This window comes from Lissotriton helveticus, chromosome 1_1 (assembly GCF_964261635.1).
Source record: "Lissotriton helveticus chromosome 1_1, aLisHel1.1, whole genome shotgun sequence".
Taxonomy (NCBI): Eukaryota; Metazoa; Chordata; class Amphibia; order Caudata; family Salamandridae; genus Lissotriton; species Lissotriton helveticus.
In genome coordinates this window covers 1,708,327,993-1,708,353,423 of record NC_136057.1, presented here as the reverse complement: position 1 = coordinate 1,708,353,423, position 25,431 = coordinate 1,708,327,993, and the positions used below count along the sequence as shown (strand labels likewise).

The 25,431-nt window shown below is 49.0% G+C and overlaps 1 protein-coding gene across 3 annotated transcripts in view; it reads left to right on the top strand.

Annotated features, from left to right (window-relative positions):
• Positions 1–25,431, top strand: part of TIMELESS (timeless circadian regulator) — a 327,088-nt gene that overhangs the window by 213,370 nt on the left and 88,287 nt on the right. The gene's annotated exons all lie outside the window — the stretch shown is intronic.

Genomic DNA, 25,431 nt, shown 5'->3' with positions numbered 1-25,431 from the left:
GAAAAATGCTGAGAGTAATGGGTAAAATTAAATCAATTTAGGAAAATATGGGGTCACTTTTTGGTTGCTGAAGATGAAACTACTTATTTGGATTATATTACTTTGTGAGTGACATTTGTATGGGGTTTTTCTGATCTCTGCCCCTGTGTCTTTTTACTAGGTATGTTTTTGCTTGTTATTGTTCCTGGATTTTAATGAACTGGGGGATGCCGGATTTGTTTGTAATGTGTTTTGGTGTACCTCCTCAATAAAAATACAATATAAAAATAAGAGACTGTGGTCACACCATCAAGAGATCTGGCTAACATCGAATCTCAGGGTGGCGTCTCTGAATGTCAGAGCCTGAACTGGCGTTATCTAACCAATCATGAGTGGCACCTTCTACCATAAATAGCCCTGGATGTCTCCACCCTGTGGGGCACACCTCAGGGGGGCTTGTTTTCCTCATAAGAAATGGCTCAGTGCTCACAGTTTTGCACTCTTCAGTATCCTTTTAGAGAATGCCATTTTTGTATGAGTTTCCCTCCATACCTTGCACTCCTAAAGTTCTGAGGAGAGTTCGCCAAGACCAGGCCCAAGTCATTCTTATCGCGTTGGAATGGCTGCAAACGGTGTGGTACACAGTCCTCTTCGGTGTCCCTCGCTTCATCTTCCTCTCAGGATGGAGCTGCTCTCCCAGTCAGGGTAGAAGGTCCTGCACCCCAATCTTGAGAACCTCCACCATTATGCTTGGAGATTGAGCGAGGACACATCTGCTCCATTCAGCTAATGTTTGAAGTAGTGGATGATGTCTTGTACGCTCACTGCAATCTGTACACTCTGGGAAATGGAACAACTTTCTCTCGTAGTGCATGGGCACCAAGGTCAATCCCTCGTGGGCCCTGTTTTCAGAAGTCTTCCAGTTTATATTTTCTCTGGCTCAGGAGAGGTTGTGCAGTTTGTACTGTTAAGTGTTATTTGGTGGTGGTTGTCAGCATTCCTCTGTCTCCCAGATCAGCTTTCAATGTTCAAGTTCCCTATTGTGATCAGGTTCTTCAAGGGATTAACTAATCTGTACCCGGACTCCTTTAGTGATACCCCAGTGGGACCTTAATCTTGTTCTAACCTTGATGGAATGGCTGTTTGAGCCTCTTCATAGGTGTCTGTTGCTGTTGTTTACCATGAAGACTGTCTTTTTCGGATGCTATTACTTCGATGAAACGGGTCCATGAGCTGTAAGCCCTGTGTCTCCACCCATCATTCACTACCTTCTCCCCTGTCAAGCTGGTATTGCGAACCAGTACTCTTTTTCTTTACAAGGTGTTTACTCCCTTTCACCGGATTCATTCCATCATCCTTCACCTTTCTCTTCCCTGCCAAATCACACAAATGAGGAAGAGTGGATGCATCTCCTGGATCCTAGGCGCCAGTTTCTATATTGATAGCACCAATGACTTCTTAGAGGTGAGGAGGATTGGGCCTTTTGCCAAATCTGTGCTGCAATCTTTCCTCATCTTACCATCCAGCCAAATTCCTAGAGAGGTTTTGCTTGGTAAACTATTCAGCAGGTGAGGAATGTGTGGGTCGAAGTATCCATCAGAACAAAAAGTTAATTCGGTAATGATCTTGCTGAAGTGAACAGGTTTTGTTTGGGGTCCTACACAGAGCAGAGGTGCTTTGAAGTTTTCAGATCCAGAGATTAATAACTAGGGGAACAATATACAGATATGTGGAGCAGGAGCCCCCAGCTTTTTCTGTAGCGAGAGCTACTTCTGATCAGTGAAAATTATCATGAAGTACTGAAGGCCAAGCCACTCGTGCAGTATTACCAGACACCCCCTCACCCAGCTTAATTGCCTTTAAGCCTGATGTCCTAAGAGCAGATACTATGGTTTGAACCACATACTTTGACTAGGTGCACTATGACAGGGCTGCCATGTGTCAGTGAAAGTGTGGTGTTTGGGGATGTGTGAACATGTGTACGTTGGAATTGAGTCTATGTGTATGGGTGAATGAGAGCCAGTGTTTTATATACTTGTGGCAGAGGACATACCTTTCGTCATATGTGCATACACATACAACCGTTTTTTAAATAGAATTCTTTTTTATAAACCAGATTTTATCAATTTTACAACAAAGAACAATACAGTACACAGCTGCACAACGAAGCCATGATTGTGACACCTGACAATAAATGGGTGGGGTGAGGCTGCATGTCAATCTCCATCAAGGCCGTAGTTTTCCCACCATCTTTCCTAAATCCTCCCATGCTTTTGTCCCCCCTCCCCTTCCGGGCTGAATAAATGGGCTCTTCTTTCACCAGTCCATCATGGAATACCACTCCTTAATAGTCGGCGGCGTGGGGATATCCAGTGGTGAGTGATTGGCCACAACAGTTCCAGTGCCCACAGCACATACTCGCTCCTGGGTCCCCCAATATCCTACAGAATACTCAACAAACCCACATTTGAGAAACACTCAGCGGTTCTCCCCAGAATCTCCGATAGTGTTGCATAGATGGAGGACCAGTATTTAGCAATGATTGGACCTTTTCACACCATATGGAAGAAGTCACCATTCTCGGCTGCACACCTAGGGTAGCCAGGCATAGGGAGAGCACCTATCCTCCAAAGTCATCTTGGGGGTATAGTATGGAATTTAAAGGAATGTGAGTTGGACCATTTTGGCATCCTGCAAGCTGCTATGATTGAGGTCACCAATCCAATGCTGCCATTTGGCCCGTATGGCTCCAAAGGTTTCGTGGGAATTCACAATTAGGAAGCGGTATATTTGCAAGATGCTGCCCTGTTCCAGTGTTAATGATAGGATTTGGGCCTCCAAGGGACTATATTCTTGCAGGTCTCGCAGCAGCAAGTGATATTCTGCCAGTGCATGGCAGAGCTGCAGGTACCTGTAGAATTGGTCTTATGGAGGCTGAATTCTTCCTGGATATCATGCAATGATTTCATATAATCCTTTCAGATATACCCAAAGTGGGAGAGGACTATGAGATCCCAGCGAGTGAATCCTTGCAGGTTGGAGTCTTGGAGCATCCAGTGATGCAACTACAGGGCCTGCGTAAACCGTTGATGCCACCCAATCTGGCAGAGGGCCCGTGGCTAACACAAAGGAGTATTCCTCGAAAGCAGGGTGCCATATAGGTATTGCAGGATACTCTGCTGGCCCAGAAGGGAGATTTCCAGGCAGAATGTAGGGTCTCCAGGATCTCCAAACACCCAGTCATTGACGGTAAGAAACTGTGCGGCACAGTAGTATAGACGAGAGTCGGACATCCCTTGCGGCTATCATAGGGCCACTGGACACAGTTTGAGAGTGCTATTTGCTGAGGCTTATCCACCCACAGAATGGAGCATTACACCCCGGTAATACCATTGAACCCGGATTGAGGGACGAAGATGGGAAAGTTTTGCATGGTGTAAAGTATCCGTGAGAGTGCCATCATTTTGAAAAATGCCTCTCTTCCCTGGACATTAGATGGCAGATGGCCCATTGATCCAAGTCCCAAGAGGTCCGATGCTACTGCGGTGAAAAGTCCAAGCTGTAGGTGAGCTCAAATTCTAATGCATTGGTCACGCCTAAGTAGGGAAAGCTTAATCTATACATTGGAATGCAGTCTTTACAAACAACTACCTCTTGACTCAGCCCCCCCCCTTCCTCCCCCCCAGGCGGGACAAGGAATAATTTAACCTAGTTGACCCAAGGCCTCACTGTAGAAGCAGAGCATCTAGAGAAGCTGGGGTCCAGTAATGTCAGACTGGCATAGGAAGGGCAGAACATCATCTGCATACAATGCGATCTGGGCAGTTTGGTTATTGAAAGCCCCAGATTTGAGCATCACAGTGATCCCAGCCTGCCAGCATCTCTCTAGCCAGTGCAAATAGAAATAGGTAGAGCGGGCACTCCTACCTGGTACCCCTTCAGATCTCAAAGGGAGAGAATGTTTTGCCATTAACTCTGACTTGAGAGCGATAAGGCAGTGTGACAAACATAAGTCTGTGGATTTGCACGGTTACTGAAGGATGACAATGGTGGCGAGGTCTAGGTTAGTGGGGAAGTGGCCCTTTTTCACAACCTCAAAATAGAAATTGAAAAGGTGGGGGAACATTAGTGGAAGAAATTTCTCATAATGTTCAATTTGGAAGCCCCACGGTCTGGGTGTCTTGCCTGAGTGCTCGCCACTGATTGCTATCTCCTCCACAATCACCGCATGTTCAAGGGCGGTTTGATCTAATTTTGTCAGGGTGGCCATCGATAGATCCGCTATCAGTGGGCAATGGTCATCCCGATTAGGGCTGTGACAACCGCTATATGAAAAGCTGTAGTAAGCAATTAATTCTGAAGGAATGTTGACTGAGGAAATAAGCCATACACTGAAGCATATGGATTGTCAGGATCAGTTCAGAGGCGACATCATAGGTTGCGAGCCAATGGAGGACCTTACCAGACTTTTCTCCTCATTCGCAGACTCGTCTAGTAGAAGCCATCCAGCCGTGTTAGACCTCCTCCATACATAATTGACATAGGGAGGTTCTGCAGTTCTCCAACTGTCACAAAGAGTGTGTCAGGTACCCCACAAGACTCACCTGGGCTTGTGAGGCGATCCCGCAGAGACGACAGAAACCCCCGCCCCTGATCCCAACAAACCCCCGCGGGGAATAACGCCCAACGAGGATGAGATGGATCCAGGGATGGGGACCAAAAGGAACCAAGGAAGTGGCTTTGGTGGTAGGGACGTCGGGACGGGTCTTGGCACAGCTGAGGGAACAAGAAACAGATTAGGGCTAGGTACTACGCGCGTGCTAGACAACACCCCACAAGACACATGCAGACAGGAGCCCCTGTTTCGGACACTCACCACTAATTGTTGTTCGGGTTGCCTTAAGGAAGAGGCCAGTGCAGTGTCGTCCAGGAGCCTCACGTCCGTGGCAAGGGAAACGAAGAATGTGGCACTTCTGTGCCAGGACCACCAAGGAACCAAAAGAACTTAAAGAAAAGCGCTTCTGCGCTGATAAGTAGGCAAGAATAAGAACTCCAGGGTAAGCGCTATAGCGCGGCCCGAATGAACAATGCTCCTACGCTTTCTGCGTGTAGGAGCCAAACAGTAGCGCTCCTGCGCCACGGCCAAGGCATATGTAGGTCCAAAGGAAGTAAGTTAAGCGCTCCTGCGCCTCGGGCAAAACAACAGAGGAACCAGGAGGCAAAGTGCACCTGCACTTCGCACTACAAACAGGCAGTAACGCTCCTGCGCCACTGCCAACAAAACGAACTAAGGCTGGAAGGTAGCAGCGTGCCTTTGCAGCTGCTTCGTGAGTGAGTAATCAGCTGCGCTCCTGCGCGGCTGACTTCAAAGGTACAGACGGAAGCGGTCACGTAACGCGTGAGGGATGGCAGCGTTACCGTGACCTGAAGAAACCCTCGGCGTCTGCTGGGCTCTAGCGCGTCTGTCTGGTAGGATTAGAAGCACCGATCCGGCGGCATCACGCACTTTTGAATGTGTTGGCCCGGAAGTGCTCATTGCGGCCAAGGACTAGAACGGGACACCACTTCCGGCCGGAAGTGAGTATCCCAATGTCTGTGGTGGAGGACTAGACCGGGACACCACTTCCGGCCGGAAGTGAGTGTCCCGATGTCTGCATGTACCCTGCGGCGTCCGGGACCGCGGAAAGCCGCCACACGACAGAGTGGGTGTCCCTGGCGTGCCAGTACCGAAGCTCCAGGAGTAACCCACAAGCTCTACCACCTGCTGAAGACTGGTAGGAGTCTAGCCCCGGAGGTGTGCCCTGACTCTGCCCCGTATTACCCCTTGCCAGCCATATACACGGTGCCCCTTGATGTCACTGAGCCCTTGTTAATGTCAAAAAAGGAGGTGTTTGTTGGAGAGGTAATTGGTACGCTGTTCATCAACGCACCAGGCATTTAGATGCCAGCTAGACCTAAGGCTCGACGAGAGCTGGCCATATTGTATCACCACTGGGGCATGGTCAGAAACGGCCAGGGGCAGGATGTATTAAGTCTCAACATTGGGGAGCTCCGTGGCCAGGATGAAAAAATAGTCCATACTGGATAGGCTGCCGTGAGTCGCAGATAGGTAGTTGATTATACAGTCCGTCGTGGGTGCCATTCTTCTACAAGCCCTCGGATCCTACAGTAGAGTCGCTGCAGACATGTACCCAACCCCATTGAGTCCTTTTCAGCTACAGCCCTGCTAGAGAAATATGAGACCCAGAAAAGGGTGAGTCTGAATATAGCACGTGGGACTGGGTGAAGCGCTGAACCCATTCCAGTGACAAAAAATACTCAGTGACTACCAAATCAGGCTTTGTCTTTCTCAGAGCTTTTGGTGCTAAGACTGAAGGATACATGGAGGCTTCACAGCAGTGTATCAGAATTTTAAAGACCCATGCCAGCTTGCACATTTGCCTTGGCCCACTGGCAGATTCTGAGAGTCTAAAAGTATATGGGTCTGAAATAATATTTGTGTTCGAGGCATGTGGGCTGCTAAATTCATATCTTAGCATTAGATCGCCGCCTAGTGTAGGGTCCGGATGATCGCACATTGTTGTCCTGGAAGAGTCTTCGAAGTATCCTGAGATAGGTGGCTCCTCCCCTGGACTACAGTGCGCATGGGCATCGGCTCCATCCCCAGATTGTTTTTTTCCGCCATTGGGTTCGGATGCGGTAACGACGTCTCTCTGTCGGAACCGAGAAAACTAGATTCTTTAAGGCCAAAAGGCCTTAGTTTTTCATTGCGTCGGTATTGTTCGCGTACGGTCTCGAGTTCTTCCGTCTTTTTAAGGCGGAACCTACGGAGTCGTATCACTCTTCGGACTCCGAGGCCTTCTCAGCGCGACACGACTGACACTTTTCAACATGGAGCGGAGCCCGTTTAAATACTGTCCCGTCTGTGGGTCCAAATACCCACATATCGACGTGCACCCGGTCTGTAACAAATGCCTCTCGCCAGACCATAACGAGGACGACTGCATGGCCTGCGCCAGATTCAGGTCGAAGAAGACGCTCAAGCTCCGGCGCGCGGTGCGCCTTGAAGCCAGACAAGCGGCCCCGGCTCCGGATAACATCTTCGACGACCAAGACGAAGGGGGCCTGAGCCATCATCTCGAAATCTCACCGCCCGCGACGGAGGTCGAGGCAGATCCAGGAGACGACGACGGAGTCGTAGATCAAGGCCTTGAATACGTCGACGAGGTAGGGGACGACGAAGAATTTTATGGGGCTGCTGAAGATAGCTCTGAGGAAGAGCTAAGCCCAGAAGGTTACACGGATCAAACTCTGGTCACGGGATCGCCTATCGGCCTTACCCAAGACCTTGCACCGCAAGCCACGGCCCCGCCTTCAGGCCCGGCCACGGACATACTTGCTACGCAGGCGGTATCGAAACCGAAACTGAAACCATCGGAATTGACTACACCTAAAATGGCCAAACCGAAACTACCGGATTCGACTGCACCTAAAATGGCGGTCGCACCGACGAAAACGCCAAAGCCTGCTGCCTCATCGACCCCGTCGACCTCCGGTCCACAGAAGTCGAAGAAGGCTGTCGATTCGACAGTGCCGAAGCAGTCAGCGGAGGAGGCGTCCTCTAAGAAGGCCTCACGGCACGGATCAACGCCGTCAAAGTCCGCCAAGGTCGGCGACAAGACTCCGGTACCGACGGAAGCTGCTAAATCACACGGATCGAAAAGCGGAAGCTCATCCCATCGGTCTGAAAGTGGGGCATCGACGTCTAAGACTCCGAAGGCCCAGCAGGACGTCGGAACCAAAGGAAAAGCGAAGGCCTCTTCGTCGGCGCCAAGTGCTGCTGCGGGTGACGCATCCCTCATCGCCACTTCACTCCAACGGCTTCGAGAAAAGGCCTCTGCATCGTCGGATACGGCGCCGTCGCCCCAGAAGCCGGTAGACATGCCGGCAAAGTCTGCTGGAAAGCTTCTCTTCATTCTACCACCGAAAGAAGCTCCAAAAGCATTTGCGCCAAAGTCGGCGCCAAAGCCATCACACTCCTCCACGCCTGCTGGCGTATTCGATCGACATCTCGACTCAGGGGACAACTCAGAGCGTTTTATCGACGCAGAAACCGGCAAATTGTCCCTTTACAAGAGGAAAATCACCTCTCAACCAGTGGACTCATATGTCATCCCACTGAAGAAAAAGAAGGCTGCACTGGACACTCCAGCCCTGGTTGAGCCTGTACAGCCCCCACCTAGAAGGAGTCCAACCCCTTCTCCAAATCACTCTGAGGGGGAGGAATATGGCCAAGATGACCAGTACTCTTTCCCCATTAATGATCCCGATGAACAGCAAGATCCCTATGACGACGTAGGTGACCAAGGGATCCAGAATGTGGGGCAAGACCCACAGCCTTTCAGTGCACGGGCGTCACCTACTGAAGACTCTGCAGGATTTCATGCACTCATTGAACGGGCAGCTGCCAATCATGATGTAGACATGCATGCTGACCCGGTAGAGGAAGACTTTCTGTTTGACACTTTTTCAGTCTCGGAGAGGACTGTCAAGACACTTCCTATGCTCAAAGGTGTCCTTAAGCATGCTGCGGAAATCTTTAAAGAGCCTACCAGGGCGAGGGTGGTCAATCCACGCATCGAAAAGAAGTACAAGCCAGCACCTGCAGACCCTGCATATATTAGGGGACAGTTGCCTCTAGACTCTCTTGTGGTCGCAAATGCCCGGAAGAGGGCCAACTCCCAGACAACGGGTGAAGCTCCTCCCCCAGACAAGGAGTCTAAAGTGCTCGAGGCAGGGGGCAAAAGAGTAGCTGCGCAGGCCGCCAATTTCTGGCGTATTGCGAACACACAAGCACTATTGGCACGCTATGATAGGTCACATTATGACACCCTAGAACAGGTTCTACAACACCTGCCTCCGCAGTTCCAAGAGGGTACCAAACTGCTTATCGAGGAGGGGAAGCTTATCTCCAACGCAGCCATTAAGTGTGCACTTGATGCTGCGGACACTGCAGCTAGGGCTATTAACACTAGCGTCATGCTCAGACGACAAGCGTGGCTCCGCATATCGGGGTTCAAACCAGATATTCAGACAACCATCCTCAATCAGCCCGTCAATCCTGAGAGACTGTTTGGTCCTGATGTTGACACCACCCTTGAAAAGATTAAGAAAGACACTGAAACGGCTAAGTCTATGGGAGCCCTCCAGTCACAACAATTCCGGGGCAACACTTTTCGTCGCTCAGGTGCACGTGGAGTCACCAGAGGACAGATGGGTCAACAGTCACAATTCTCCAGAGGTGGAGCACAATCCTCGTTCCCCAAGCAGAACAAAGGGGGTTACCGAGCAAACAGTAACAGAGGACGTGGCAGAGGAAACAACAACTCCCGTTCCTCTGCCCCAAACAAACAGTGACTCCCTGTCACTGCCCCCCGACCATTTAACACCTGTCGGGGGGGAGACTCCAGCAGTTCCTGCCAGTCTGGACAAACATCACCACAGACAGGTGGGTGCGGAAACTGGTCCAGTACGGTTATTGTCTAGAGTTAATGTCCACTCCACCCAACATTCCACCAAGGCAACGGCCTATGTCCGCAGAGCACTTGCACTTATTGCAGCAAAAGGTAATAGTGATGCTGCAAAAAGGCACAATTGAGCTCGTGCCGGTGGAGGAGGAAGGCACAGGGGTATATTCCCTGTACTTCCTTATTCCCAAGAAGGACGGATCTCTCAGACCCATTCTAGACCTGCGTCCCCTCAACTTGTATATACTGTCAGAACATTTCCATATGCTCACGCTGCAACAGATTCTTCCCTTGCTAAACCAAGGGGACTTCCTCGCAACCCTAGACCTCAAGGATGCTTATTTCCACATTCCACTACACCCGTCCCACAGAAAATATCTCCGGTTCACTATCCAAGGCAAGCATTATCAGTTCAAGGTCCTACCCTTCGGAGTGACTACCGCCCCGAGAGTGTTTACGAAGTGTCTGGCGACAGTAGCGGCGCACCTCAGGAGGCAGAACATCCATGTCTACCCCTACCTCGACGACTGGCTCGTTCAAGCCAAGTCGGAACGACAGTGCGCCGCGGACATGTCAACTACCATTCACCTCCTTCACAATCTAGGCTTCTCGCTGAACTACCCAAAGTCGCACCTTCAGCCGGCACATGTCCGGCAGTTTCTGGGCGCGACAATCAATACCCTGACAGCCATGGCTCAGCCAAACCAGGTCAGGATAGACAGCATGCTGTCTCTAATCCACAAGTTCAAACCACAACACTCGCTTCCAGCAAGAGTGTTCATGCAGTTGATTGGCATGATGGCCTCCTGCATCTTCATAGTCCCTCATGCACGTCTGCATATGCGTCCGCTCCAGGAGTGCTTAGCAAATCAGTGGACACAGGTTCAAGGACAATTGACAGACCTAGTGTTGGTTACCAGTCGGGCGTACAACTCTCTGCATTGGTGGAATCCACAAAACCTTTGCAAGGGCCGACTGTTCCAAGAGCCAGTGCCACAGATTACCCTGACAACGGACGCATCTCTCCAAGGATGGGGAGCTCATCTGCTCACTTACACAGTGCAGGGACTATGGACGACGCAGCAACAGAAGATGCACATCAACTATCTGGAACTGATGGCAATCTTCATGGCGCTCAAGTCCTTCAATGTACATCTTTCCAACAAGGTAGTGTTAGTCCGGACGGACAACATGACCGCGATGTACTACATTCAAAAGCAGGGGGGCACCCACTCGCCACAGCTGTCTCAACTGGCTCAGAGCATGTGGAAGTGGGCCATTCAGAGGAACATTTTCCTCATGGCAGAACACCTCCCGGGCAAGGACAATCTGATGGCGGATCTGCTCAGCAGATACAGCCATCAAATGCACGAGTGGGAGATACATCCATCAGTACTCCGCCCGTACTTCCAGCAGTGGGGTCATCCGGAGATAGACCTGTTTGCCACAAGCGAAAACGCAAAATGCCAACACTTTGCCGCCAGGTTCCCTCACCCACAGTCGCAGGGGAATGCGATATGGATGAACTGATCAGGCAAATTTGCGTACGCTTTTCCGCCAACACCTCTGATACCGCTGGTGGCGAGAAAACTAAGGCAGCACTCGATGACACTCATCCTAGTTGCTCCAACGTGGGCGCGCCAAGCATGGTACACCACGTTTCTCGAACTCTCAGTGGTTCCGCATCAAAGGCTGCGCCTAACGCCCAGGCTTTTGACGCAGAACCATGGCGACATTCAGCATCCGGATCCGCAACAGCTCAACCTGGCGATCTGGCTCCTGAAGTCCTAGAGTTTGGCTATCTGCACCTACCTCCAGAATGCATGGACATCATCAAGGAGGCAAGGAAGCCAACTACCAGAGCATGCTATGCGGCGAAATGGAAGCGTTTCGTCATTCACTGTACAGCCAATGGCATAAACCCGCTAGATGCATCTATCCCTAACATCATTTGCTATCTGTTACATCTTTACAAGTGCAATCTAGCGTACACTTCCATTCGGATACATCTATCCGCCATAGCGGCTTACCTCCAGAACAGGCAGCATCTCTCGCTCTTCAGAGTGCCTGCTATTAAAGCCTTCCTTGAAGGTCTGAAACGAGTCATTCCCCCAAGAACGCCGCCAGCTCCAGTGTGGAATCTCAATGTGGTCCTCACCAGGCTGATGGGACCACCTTTTGAGCCACTACACTCGTGTGAACTCCAGTTCCTAACGTGGAAAGTGGCTTTCCTTATTGCTATCACATCACTGAGACGTGTTAGTGAGCTGCAAGCACTCACAATTCAAGAGCCATTCGTACAGATTCATCCAAACAGAGTAGTGCTACGCACTAACCCCAAATTCCTTTCAAAGGTGGTGTCACAGTTTCATCTCAACCAAACCATTGACTTGCCTGCATTCTTCCAAAACCCACAAACAGTGGCGGAAAGAATGCTCCATACGTTAGATGTACGGAGGGCGTTGATGTACTACATCGACAGGACACAACACTTTAGGAAAACAAAACAACTGTTTGTTGCCTTCTCACCACAACACAAAGGCAACCCTATTTCCAAAGCAGGAATAGCCAGGTGGATTGTTAAGTGCATCCAAATCTGTTACCAAAAGGCCAAGCGCACTTTAACAATACCCCCAAGGGCGCACTCCACACGCAAATTGGGGGCATCCATGGCTTTCCTAGGGAACATTCCTTTAGAAGACATTTGCAGAGCAGCCACGTGGGTTACGCCACATACCTTCACAAAACACTACTGTGTTGATGTGCATTCCAAGCAGCAAGCTGCTGTAGGACAGGCTGTTCTCAAGACACTCTTTCAAGTTTCTGCAGCTGGCACGGGCAACCGCCGCTGATGGAGGGACTGCTATGTATTCTATGCTAAGATATGAATTTAGCAGCCCACATGCCTCGAACTGAATATGCTACTTACCAGTATGCATCTGTTCTTGGCATGTAGGGCTGCTAACATTCATATCGCCCACCCTCCTCCCCGGTGCCTGTCGCAGCTGCAGATATACTATTGTATTCAATCATTAGCATGGACATCCTTTACACTTTTCACTCCATCTTCTGCCACAATTGCGAAAAACAATCTGGGGATGGAGCCGATGCCCATGCGCACTGTAGTCCTGGGGAGGAGCCACCTATCTCAGGATACTTCGAAGACTCTTCCAGGACAACAATGTGCGATCATCCGGACCCAACACTAGGCGGCGATCTAATGCTAAGATATGAATGTTAGCAGCCCTACATGCCAAGAACAGATGCATACTGGTAAGTAGCATATTCATTTACTACTGTAACCTGCAAGACTTACCCAATCCCCTTTCCATCGCAGTCATCCTAAAATCATGCATAGGCCCATGCCTATCCCAAACAAAATTGATGCTGTGCTTGTTTCTTGGTTCTGTTTTCCTTCAATCTCTGAAGTCATAGCTGATTCATTTAATCAGTTTTGACCACTTTTGTGTCATTATGCTTATCTCTGTATTTTCCAGACTATTCTAAATTGGTTTGGGATTCTTTTGTTGTGTTATTAATTTTTATGGCCTTTGGTATTCCTTAAACCTATCACAGATGTGTGTTACTTGTGTCATTGATACCAGTGGATGAGAAGTTTATCAATTATCTGTGTTGTAATCTTCTTGGGTGTTTCACTTGCTCCCATACTTTCTTTCCGAGATGCATACACACAACCACCTTCCATTACTCCCCGGGCCATGTTGGTTTTCCACTAAATGCATTACATTTGCGAAGGTGCTGGCTGCCTACACCCAATAAGAGGGGCTGGATGTGAAGAAGTTCTGTGTCTGCCTTAAGATTTTACTACGAAAATCTGAGATCTGCCATTCCCCCAGTTCCACAACCTTTGTTTAGCCCCCGGCAACAAAAATAATCTCCTTACTCTCAATGAACCATCTACTAGAACAATATGTTCGGGGCATATGAGCTGCAGATTGTACACTTAGCATTAGATCGCCACCTGGTGTTGGGCTTCGATGATTGCATGTTGTTGTCTTGGAAGAAGTCTTTGTAGTCACGAGATAGGTGACTCATCCCTTGGACGATCGTGCGCATGGGCATCGGCTCCATCCTTAGATTGTTTTTTTCCACCACTGGGTTCGGATGAAAGTTTTCCGCTCCGGCTAGAAATATACTTTCCCAGCACTTCGAAGCGCAAAAAACTTCCCAAAACTCTCAAAACTAATTTCGATACCGACTAACATCGTCTCGACTCCATCAGCTCAATTCCGGTCGTCGACACGGGCCGTTGGGCCTATCCACGCCGTGAGGCCTACACCTCATGGAAAGGACGCCATTCAAGAAATGCCCCGGGTGTGGAGCAAAGTTTCCACGCAGTGACCATCGCATGCTCTGCATTCTCTGCTTATCGCCAGAACACGACGAATCCAGCTGTACAGCCTGCACGTCCTTTCGATCCAAGAAAACCATCCGAGATCGGAGGGCCCGTCGACACGTCATGCAGAGATTAGCTCCCGAACCGGTGGACATCTTCGACGAGGAGGTTCCGCTCGTACCTGAAGAAGATTCCAATGATCTCCAAATCGTATCAGAGGCAGATGACTCCGATGACTCATACCATCGGGTCAGCGCGTGAGTACTACTGCCCCACACACAGCACCCAGACCGAAGGCAACGGTCAACATTCCGCTTCCGGGGCCCAGTCGCGACCAAAAAACCACTTCGACAGCCCCGCCATTGAGCCCGGCTCCGAAGAAAATAACTAAGCCTTCCGGTAGCTCAGTACCGAGCAAGCCGCACGTGCCGATCCCACCAGCTCCTTCGGCACTGAAAGCGAAAGAAGTCTCGGCTCCGAAACCGTCGACTTCTAAAGACAAGGGTACGAAACCAGCATCAGAGGGCTCGAAGCCAACGAGACCAGCTTCCACTCCGAAGACACCGTCTTCGGTGCCGAAACCGACAAGGCATGATTCCGACGCGTCAAAGCCCTCGAAACAGCCTACGACACCGAAAACAACACCTTCGGTGCCGAAAACTACGCCACGGGACACTGTAACAAGTCCTAGGGCTAACGACAAACCGCAACCTCGTCCGGTACCGAAAAAATCGGCGCCGACAAAGGTTTCACAAGGAGAAGAACTTGTTCAGCCAGATCCTCTGCAAAAAAAGATCTACATTGACCTAAAAACAGGTCATGTGTCCACTACACCACACAAGAAAAGGAAGGCAGATGAAACACCCACACCTGTGGTTCCTGCCAAGAAAAAGGACTCTGCCACATCCCCTATGCACCCTTCTTCACCTATACTTCCTTCATCTCCTGTTCCTCCTAACAATTCACCACAGATGTCTCCTTCACATTCTCCTCCTTTATCCTCACACTCACCTCAAAATGATGATGAGTATAGTTTAGGAAGAGGGATAGACACATATGAGCCTTTCCCATTCCCTATAGATGATACAGACTGGGAGTACCCAAACCCACAGGATACTCCAGATATTCCTGACCCACAGTCATACCCATAAAAACCTTCTCCCCCAGAGGATAACATTAGTTTTGGGCACCTATTGAACAGAGCTGCCATTTACCATGGGGTCACTATACATTCTGATGAAGCAGAGGAAGATTTTCTATTAGACACATTTGAACAATCGCAAAGATCTGTTCAAATTCTTCCTATGATCAAAGGGGTCATTAAACATGCTCCAGAAATTTTTAAAGATCCTGTTCGTACTAGGATTTTGAACCCTAGAATTGAGAAAAAATGTAGGCCTGCACCTGCAGATCCAACCTACATTAAAGGACAACTACCATTAGATTCACTAGTTGTGTCAAATGCTAGGAAGAAAGCAAACTCACAAACTTCCGGCGAGGCACCCCCACCGGACAAAGAATCCAAGGTCATAGATGCCTCCGGTAAAAGATTAGCTGTGCAAGCTACCAACATATGGCGTATAGCTAATACACAAGCCCTCCTTTCCCGATATGATAGGGCTCATTATGATCAGTTAGAGAAACTGCTAGAACATCTACCTGACCAATATAAAACACAGGCAAATGATCTTATCACTTCACTTTGATAACTTTATTTCGGTCGGAGACCATAAAAATGCAATAAAATATATACAAGCACAATAATAAAACATTGATACATTAGAATTAAAAAGTTATTAAACTTTGGTTATCAAAGGAAATAGTAGAGGATAAAAACAACAATCCGTTATTTCTTGTAGATAAAAATAGTTCTTCTCCGCCACATGCCTAATAGAAACCGGGAGACGGCAAAAACAATGGGAGGGGCAGTGTCATAAGTTAGCACTCTACAAGCGTGTGCACAGTGTCGGAAACCAAGATTTTTGCATAATGGGATGATCCAGTATTTTCGAATTTCACTATATGCTGGACAGAAGAAAAGGATATGTACAATGTCTTCTCTGGCATAATTACAGGCAGGACAGTTGGCATTTGTCGTTTTTGCCCATCTGGCTGTCAATGCCCCTACCGGTAAAGAGCCGTGCCTCAATTGGATGTACAGTTTTCTTGCTAGTGGAGGCTGCACCAAGTCCAGAAACACCTCCGTCCTGTATTCGACTTTTATTGTAAGGAACTCAGTTGACAGTCTGCCCAGGGAGGTAGAACAATGTAACAATTTAAGATTTACGATTTTACAGCTGCCACCAGTACAGTCCTTTGCATCCTCATACAGCTGTCCTCCGGTGTGTCCCACAGTTGGGGAAGGCCAATTTGATAAAAGAGTCTTGACATGTACCAGCCAAGGTATATTCTTACTCTTTAGCTGTCCCCAAATAGTGTTAAATTCTGCTCTAAAGGGTTCAAGCGCCGGGACAGACCAGAGCCTTCTCCAATAGAGCAGGGGACGTGCAGCCACCAAGTCAGAAATAGGTTCCAGACCCAGGTCCAAACATAATGGTAGGAGGGGTGTGCTTTGTGGGAGACCAAACAGATGTCGCATAAAGGACTGCTCTACTTTCATTAAGTTACATGCATTAGTATGTCCCCAGAGTTCGGCAGCATACAAAGCAGCAGACCTAGCCTGTGTTCTGTATATCTCTAGGGCAGGGGTAGCTGATTTAAAGGTTGAGGCGTTATGGAGTCTACCTACACCACCCATGATCTGTGCAAGTCTCAGAGAGGATTTAGAAGCTTGATGGTCCCATGTAAAATGCTCAGTCAGTCACCCCCAGGTATATAAAGGTCTTCACTCGCTCAAGTAGGGTTCCATTCAGAGTGGGGTTTGGACGGGGGGGTTGAGGATCATGAACTTGGTTTTCTCCAAGTTGATCTCCAATCCCCGCGAGGCACAAAAGGAGACAAAGCTGTCCAAAACCCGCTGGATGCCCGATGATGTCCGCGACAACAACAAGGTGTCGTCCGCGAACATCAGAGCGGGCACCCTACCAGTAGCCAGGCGTGGGGCATCGTTGTCCCTGACACAATTAAGTCTATCTATCAGGCCATTAACATACAAACTGAAGAGTGTAGGTGCCAGTACGCAACCCTGGCGTACGCCCCGGGAAGTGGTCAGATAATTCCCCGTTTTTCCCACACCTCACCTGGGCATAATTCCCGGTGTGAAGTCGGATTAGGGCATCTAATAAGTAAGGAGGGAGACCAAGTTCCTCCAACACCGTCCAGAGCCTCTCCCTAGGAACCAGATCGAATGCGGCCCGCAGGTCCACAAAAACAAGGTAGAGGCTGCCACCCTCTACTCTTGCAGTTTTCCAGTATAGGACCTGCAGGCGAAAGATCTGGTCCAAAGTCGAGACCCCTGATCTGAATCCGGCTTGAAGGGTGGTCAAAGTTTTATTTTCCTCCATCCAGCCCAGTAATCTCTCCAGTAGAATTCGGCCCATCAACTTCTGGGTCGTATCGAGTAAACTAATTGGTCTATAGTTTGATGGGGCGAGTGGGCAGCCCTTTTTAAAAATTGGAACAATCTCAGCTCCCAGCCAGGTCTCAGGTACTGGGGAACCCTGTAAGACAGCATTAAACAGAACCATCAGGTATGGGGCCCAAATTTTTGGCTGGGAACGAAAAAGATCTCCAGGGAGCTTGTCCAGACCCGGAGCCTTATTCGGGAGCAGTTTCTCAATTGCCAATTCAACTTCCCTGAGTGTAATATGGACTAAACTATTAGTGGGAGACCTATTGTGGGCATCCTGAGTCACTATAGAGAGACGAGGGACCAAGGCCCCCGGCAGTCTACACTTGTGCGGGGGGTCTGGGGCCGTAGGAATCTCGGGAGCTCGGTTGGGGCTATGATTTTGACAGGGGAAAGTCCCTGAGCCCGGGGCCCCCAGCAGTCGACACTCGTGCAGGAGGTCCCGGGCCGTGCGAGTACGAGGAACCGAGAACCCAGGACTCAAGGCCCCCGGCAGTCTACACTCGTGCGGGGGGTCTGGGGCCGTAGGAATCTCGGGAGCTCGGTTGGGGCTATGATTTTGACAGGGAGAAGACCCTGAGCCCGGGGCCCCCAGCCGTCGACACTCGTGCGGGAAGTCCCGGGCTGCACAGGTACATGAAATTGAGCTCCCGGGGCCCCCGGCAGTCTGCTCTCGTGCCGGAGGTCCCGAGGCGAACAGGCTCGAAGGTCCAGAACCGGTTGTGGCAGCCTATCCTGTCCCTGACACGCAGTTTCCTCCATCTCAGGACTTGTATAAAGTGACTTGAAGTGTGCCTCCCACACTATAGGAGCAATATTCGAGACCCCAGCATCTCTCTCGCCTGCCGCTGAAGAGGTAACAATTAACCAGAAGGTCTTGGAATCTTTTACGAGTAGTGCCTGTCTCAGTTCATCCCACCTAGATTCCTCCCACTCGCTCTTTGCCCTAGTGAGCATCTTCTTGTACAGCAATCTGGATTCTCGAATTTTAAGGGTATCTCTAGATTTAATTGCCTTAAGAAGGGCTTTCTGTGAGTTTTTACAAGCGTGGTTATGCCAGGGGTGCATTTTATTCCGACGCGACTTAGTCCCACTGACCGGATAGAATACATCCCCTAGACTCTCAACCAAGTTTCGGTGGGTCTCTATGATCTGCCCTTGGGAGATGGAATTGCCCATATCGCTAATTAGTGGGATAGCTATCTGATAGTTCTTTGCGAGACGGGTAGGAGAGTCTAGGCAGAAAGGCCATTTAACTCTTCTCCTATTATTAGATATGATGTGTGGGGGGATTGTCGGGCTGGAGCCAGAGTCAGGGTTAGTTAATCCAAATGCGCCGGGTTTAAGCGTTAGGACCAGCGCATTATGGTCACTATCGTTCCTAGGAACAACCCCAAAATCTTTAAACTTGTCCCAGTGTTTTGCTTCCAACGTAAGGTAGTCAATGGTGGAGCTACGGTTTATCCTATTATATGTGGGCTGGCCGGAACTTTCGTTATTGCCCCTTCCGTTGCATGCCCGCAGAGACATTGCAAGGGTCAGGGCTTTGATTTGTAATACTAGCGAGGTCCATGCCTTAACTGGGGTGATTCTTGGGGCTGGAATGTGCCAGAGCAGGTTGACCTCATCCTCCTCACACAACTCGGATCCACCCAATGGTTCGAACTGGCAATTCAGGTCGCCACCAAGAATAATCGGAATTGTGGGGTCAAGTGTCTGGAGGAAATGATCGAGCGACTTGATAGTACTCGATTCTTTTCCATTTACAGTAGGCCTGGAGTAGATATTAATAATAGCCAGTGTAGATTTACCAACAGATGTTAACAACACACATTGGATATCTGGGGAGTTTGTGTCCACTTGTGTGGCCTGCACGCCTAAGTGTATGCCTACCCATATGGCAAGACCACCGAAGGGCGGCCTTTCCCCCCAGTAACTGCAGGAATGTCATAGCTTGCAAAGCCTGAGCTGGCGCTCACTTCAAAGGACCAGGTTTCTTGCATCAAGCAGATATCGCGTGTGGTCATAAAAGAGGACCACTCTGGTACAAGTAGCTTGCTCTTTAAGCCTGCCACATTCCACAAAAGGATTTTTATATTTCCTTCCGTAACCTTTACTTTGTCCCTCTCTTCCCCTGGTTCTCTAGGTAATACCTGGTCCGGGCTCTGTTCTGCCCTTGTCTCCTCCTGCTCGGATACATAAAGACAGGGGTCCTCACAACTAACTGGGGATAGTGTCTTTTCCTGTATTGCATCACCCTCATCTAAATTACCCTCATTATGTTCTGGTGGGGGCAAACCAATCTGGGTGAGTCAGTCCACCTCCTCGAGGACACTAAACCTGTTCCAATGGGCTTGTAATGGGTAGATCGAGGTGGGTGGAAGAAAACCCTCCCTAGAAGGCTGCCAGTGGAGAGTCTTGTTCGGGTGGGAGAGATGATTTCTCATATACTGTGGCCCCCTTTGATAAGTTGATTTATGGATTGGAGTAGGATAGAAATAGGACAAGTGTACAGGAAAGATTTGGGACTCTCTGTGGAAAGAAGTTCTACAGATATGGTCAACAGCAGAGGGATCCCTAAAATTTATTGTAACATCCCCTGCCACAGTTTTGGGACCCCTTCCAATCCATTCTACTCTTCTCAATGCCAATATATGACCCGAAATGCTAGGAGTTAAGGGTCTGTTTAAATTCAGCCACTGTATGCACTTATTGTATAAGTCTACCTCCTGTTCTCTCTTCCCCTCGCTAAGGGGCGGAACACCCACTAGGGCGACTACATATGGTTGTGCTTCTGGGGGCAAGTTTATTGACGGCAGTCGGTTTGAAGATGCCGTAAATGGGGGAGGTCTCGATGTTGGCGCAGCATTTTTTGGTGCCGAATTTTTACCCTCCTTAGGATGTTGACTAGATTTGACAGTTTGGCCCACAGCGGGAGATGTGGTGGGACCTAGTGGGTTGGCTACAGATGTAGGAGGAGGTGCGGGGTTTGTGAGCTTGGCAGCAGTAGTTACTGGTCCTAATTTTTTGTTTGATGCCACTGGAACAGCGGACTTAGCTGCTTCAGAACAGGGTGCCTTTGTAGGGGCACTGGTTGAAGCAGGAGGTGCCAAATTACCTTGGGAGTTTTGTGGCTTCGTTGTCCCTATAGTCCTATTATTTAGCATTGAAGATAGTCTATCCTGTTTTGAGACCAGAGGTTTGATGTGGGAAGCGATAATTTGCTCTAAACTATTCTGAAGGTCCGTCACCATATTGGTGACCCAGCATGGTATCCCTGTAGTTGGATGCCGGGAGTGTTCGGATGGAGTTACTAAATTATGGTTAGGCTGTTTCTTAGTCCCAAGATTCTTAGGAAGACTGTCCTTTTTTTTCTTGGAGCCCACCCTACCAAGTTTGGATTTTGCCACAGGAGAGGGGGAAGTCAAAATACAAGGTTGATCGTCGTTAAAGTTAATAGAGGACTCAACCGGGGCCGGTGGTAAATCATAAACCACTGAGGTCTCAGCCGGAATCTGTGCACAGGGGAGCTCGGCATAGGTGGATGTTAGATATGAGTCCAGGATCGTGGGATCGATGGCAATGACCGAGCAATCTTCTACATGTTCTTTAGAGCTTATTGTAGGTGGGAAAGATAGTCTTCTTTCAGTATTTTCAATTGCGTTGGCAACCACATGGTTTGTTGCAGCATTTTATCAATGGCCGTCAGTGTTGGGAGGGATTGCGGCATTGTGGCCTGAAGTCTGGTATTTGGGCGAGAAGCAGTTGTTTTAGATTTCTTGCCCTGGATACTCATTTTGCTTGGGGGGGGTTCTCCCTTAAATAACGGTAAGGTGAAGGAGAAAGTACTTGGGGAAGCGAATAGTCCCGCACAAGAAGAGATGTATCACTCACACTCTTAAGGGAGACAGCTGACTCAATAACCCACAGCAAAAAATACAGGGAGGAGCAAATGACAGTACCTTATTATTGAGTTCCAAGAGCTTTCAGGATTGAATACCGCTGATAAGGGGGGTGGCCCGTCCCGTCCCCTGTTGTCCACTGAGGGCCACAGAGGGCCCGCCCTTGTCCCGGGCTTCTCCCGGCTGCTCCCGCGCGCGACTCGCGGGGTGAGAGGCGTTCCCTCCTGTTAAGGCGCCTCCGGGTGCGTGGATGACGTCACGCTCGCGCCTGCAGCCTGGGGCAGCTGGGTCATGTAGTGTAACCCAGCGGCGGCGGCGGTCAGCGCGAGTGGTCGGAACAGGGTCCCCCAGGTGTTGCTGGCTGGTGGCGTGGATGGCGCTGGAATGCCGTTTCCCTCACGGCGCTGGTAAGATTAACTGCAACCCCCAGGAGCTCACGGCGCTCCCTCCTGTTAAGGCGCCTCCGGGCGCGTGGATGACGTCACGCTCGCGCCTGCAGCCTGGGGCAGCTGGGTCATGTAGTGTAACCCGGCGGCGGCGGTCAGCGCGAGTGGTCAGAACAGGGTCCCCCAGGTGTTGCTGGCTGATGGCGCTGGAATGCCGTTTCCCTCACGGCGCTGGTAAGATTAACTGCAGTTCTTATTGTGAATAGAAGTTCACTTGTGCCACAGATGAGAGATTTAGTAACAACCGTAGCCCATTTAGTTTTTGAAAAGATCAAGTCCTCCTGGTTGTTGAGCCTGGATGCTGCAGGGAAAGGCGTGCTGTACTGTCTGTATTTTTACATCGCGCCTCCTCGCAAGACCCTCAGAGCGTCCGCACGATCTGTACACAGTGCCGGCCACAAAACGAAAAAAAAACTCAACGAGCACCGTCCCAGCCGCTACTGCTGAAAAGAAACCAAAAAGAAACTCCGGAGTCCGTGGGCTCAGTGCAGGGTTCTATACAAGTGCCTGTCAGACTAACTCCGACTCCTGAGCACTAGCTCCTCGGCTGCATACAAGAGAGTCAATGCACCTAGTGAAAATCCCGAATTATGTCGGAAAATTTATATTCAAAAGCACTCCAAGGCTGTGCTGTGACCTGCAGGAAAATTACGCTGGAAGAAAATCGCTGTTGTTCCGTCGGTTTTTGTAGGTCAGATGAGCTGAGCTCAAGCAAGAAGGCAAGCTTATTTCTAATGCCTCAATCAAGTGCGCACTAGATGTAGCAGATACTGCATCTAGAGCTGTAAATACTAGTGTCGTACTTCGAAGACATGCGTGGCTACGCATTTCAGGGTTTAAACAGGAAGTACAAACCACCATTTTAAATCAACCATTTAATCAAAACCAATTATTTGGACCAGAAGTAGACACAGCACTTGAAAAAATAAAGAAGGATACAGACACTGCCAAATCTATGGGAGCTTTACAGTCCACACAAACTAGAGGTTCCTTTTGTCGCTCCTTCTATAAAGGGGGCTCCAAACAAACTGGTGCAGACAATACAACGTCCTTCAAATCCAACACACAAACATCCCCTAACAAGGGATATTTTAGAGGAGGGTATAGAGGGAATAACAACAAAGGAAGAGGTCGGGGTAACAACAGTAATCGAACCTCTTCCGCCACAAAACAGTGACTTCCCTCTGCTCCCCCAACAGCATTCCACTCCTGTGGGGGGCAGATTAACGCAATTCATGCCTGTCTGGAACTCCATCACAACAGAAAAGACAGATTATCCAGTATGGCTACTGCCTAGAACTTACAGCAACCCCTCCACAAATACCGCCCAGGCAACGTCCAATGTCTACAGAACACCTTACTCTGCTGAAACAAGAAGTTCTGTCACTTCTACAGAAGGACGCAATACAAATAGTTCCTTTACAAGAACAAGTAACAGGGGTTTACTCGCTGTATTTTCTAATTCCCAAGAAGGACGGGACACTAAGATCAATTCTCGACCTCAGGCCCCTCAATCATTACATACAATCAGATCATTTTCATATGATCACTTTACAACAAGTGCTCCCACTGCTGCAACAAGGCGATTTCCTCATAACACTAGACCTGAAGGACTCCTACTTTCACATTCCTATACATCCTGCTCACAGAAAGTATCTAAGATTTGTACTGGAAGGACAACATTATCAGTTCAAAGTCCTTTCATTCGGAGTGACAACAGCACCACGAGTATTCACAAAATACCTAGCAGTAGTAGCAGCACATCTCAGGAGACAACAAATAGATGTCTTCCCTTATCTAGACGATTGGCTCATAAAAGCCAAGTCATCCAATCAGTGTGTTCAACATACACAGCAGACAATTCAAACATTGCACGACTTAGGGTTCACAATCAACTACGCCAAGTCGCACCGGCAGCCCTCTCACATACATCGGTATCTAGGGGCTACAATAAACACGTCTACGGCTCTAGCGTATCCCAGTCCAGCAAGGATACAGAGCATTCAAGCCTTAGTCACAGCCTTTCAACAGCAACAATCTCTGCAAGCCAGAGTGTTCATGAGACTAATAGGCATGATGCCATCTTGCATCTTCATTGTGCCATATGCAAGACTACAGATGCGTCCGTTACAGGAATGTCTAGCACAACAGTGGAACCAGGCTCAAGGTCAACTAACAGACCTGGTGTTGGTAGACAGCCGCACACATCACTCTCTGCAGTGGTGAAACACCAAAACACTCTCTACAACTGTCCCGGCTCGCACAGAACATTTGGAGATGGGCCCTTCCACAGAACATATATCTGTTGGCAGAGCACCTTCCAGGAGTTCACAATCAGATAGCAGATCTGTTGAGTCGGCAGACACAACAAATTCAAGAATGGGAACTACATCCGCAGGTTCTTCAGCCATTCTTTCGCAAGTGGGGTCATCCAGACATAGATCTGTTCGCCACACACGAAAACGCAAAATGCCCAACCTTCGCCGCCAGGTTTCCACACCCGCTGTCCAAGGGCAATGCGATATGGATGAACTGGTCAGGCAGATTTGCGTACGCTTTTCCGCCAATACCACTAATACCATTAGTAGTACGCAAACTCAGACAACAGTCTCTCAAACTAATCCTAGTAGCTCCCACATGGGCACGTCAACCGTGGTTCACCACACTGCTAGAACTATCTCTAGTTCTACACCACAAGCAACGACTGACTCCATCCCTGTTAACGCAGAACCATGGAGACATCCAACATCCAGACCCAAATCGACTGAATTTGGCGATTTGGCTCCTGAAGTCTTAGAGTTTGGTTATCTTAACCTACCACCATACTGTATGAACATTATTAAAGAGGCCAGGAGACCTACTACCAGAGCTTGCTATGCTGCTAAATGGAAAAGATTGGCCATTTACTGCAACAATAACCAAATTGATCCCCTAGATGCTTCCATCCACAATATCATTTGTTACCTTTTAAATTTACAAAGGTGTAACTTGGCATATTCATCCATACGCTTACACCTTGCAGCAATTGCAGCATATTTACAAAATAGACAACATCTGTCCCTTTTCAGAGTGCCTGCAATTAAAGCATTTATGGAAGGATTAAAAAGAATTATCCCTCCCAGGTTGCCACCTTCTCCAGTATTGAACCTAAACGTGGTTCTTACAAGACTCATGGGACCTCCTTTTGAGCCTTTACATAAGGGTGAACTGCAATTCCTCACGTTGAAAACATCTTTCCTCATTGCCATTACCTCTCAGAAGAGTAAGCGAAATACAAGCATTTACAATACAAGAACCAAAGTCATAACTCCTTTTCATTTAAACCAATCCGTTACCGGTGTTTTTTCAAAACCCAGACTCTGTGGCAGAAAGGGCTCTACACACATTAGATGTTAAAAGCGCTCTTCTCTATTATATAGATAGGACTAAGTCTTTTAGGAAAACAAAACAACTGTTTGTGTCTTTCTCTCCACCTCATAAAGGCAACCCCATCTCTAAAGGTGGGGTTGCAAGGTGGATTGTAAAATGTATACCAATATGCTATCAAAAAGCAAAACGTACATTAACAGTTCCTCCTAGAGCGCACTCAACACGCAAACTAGGAGCCTCTATGGCTTTCTTAGGAAACATCCCCCTAGAGGACATATGCAAAGCAGCAACATGGTCTACAACACACACCTTCACTAAACAC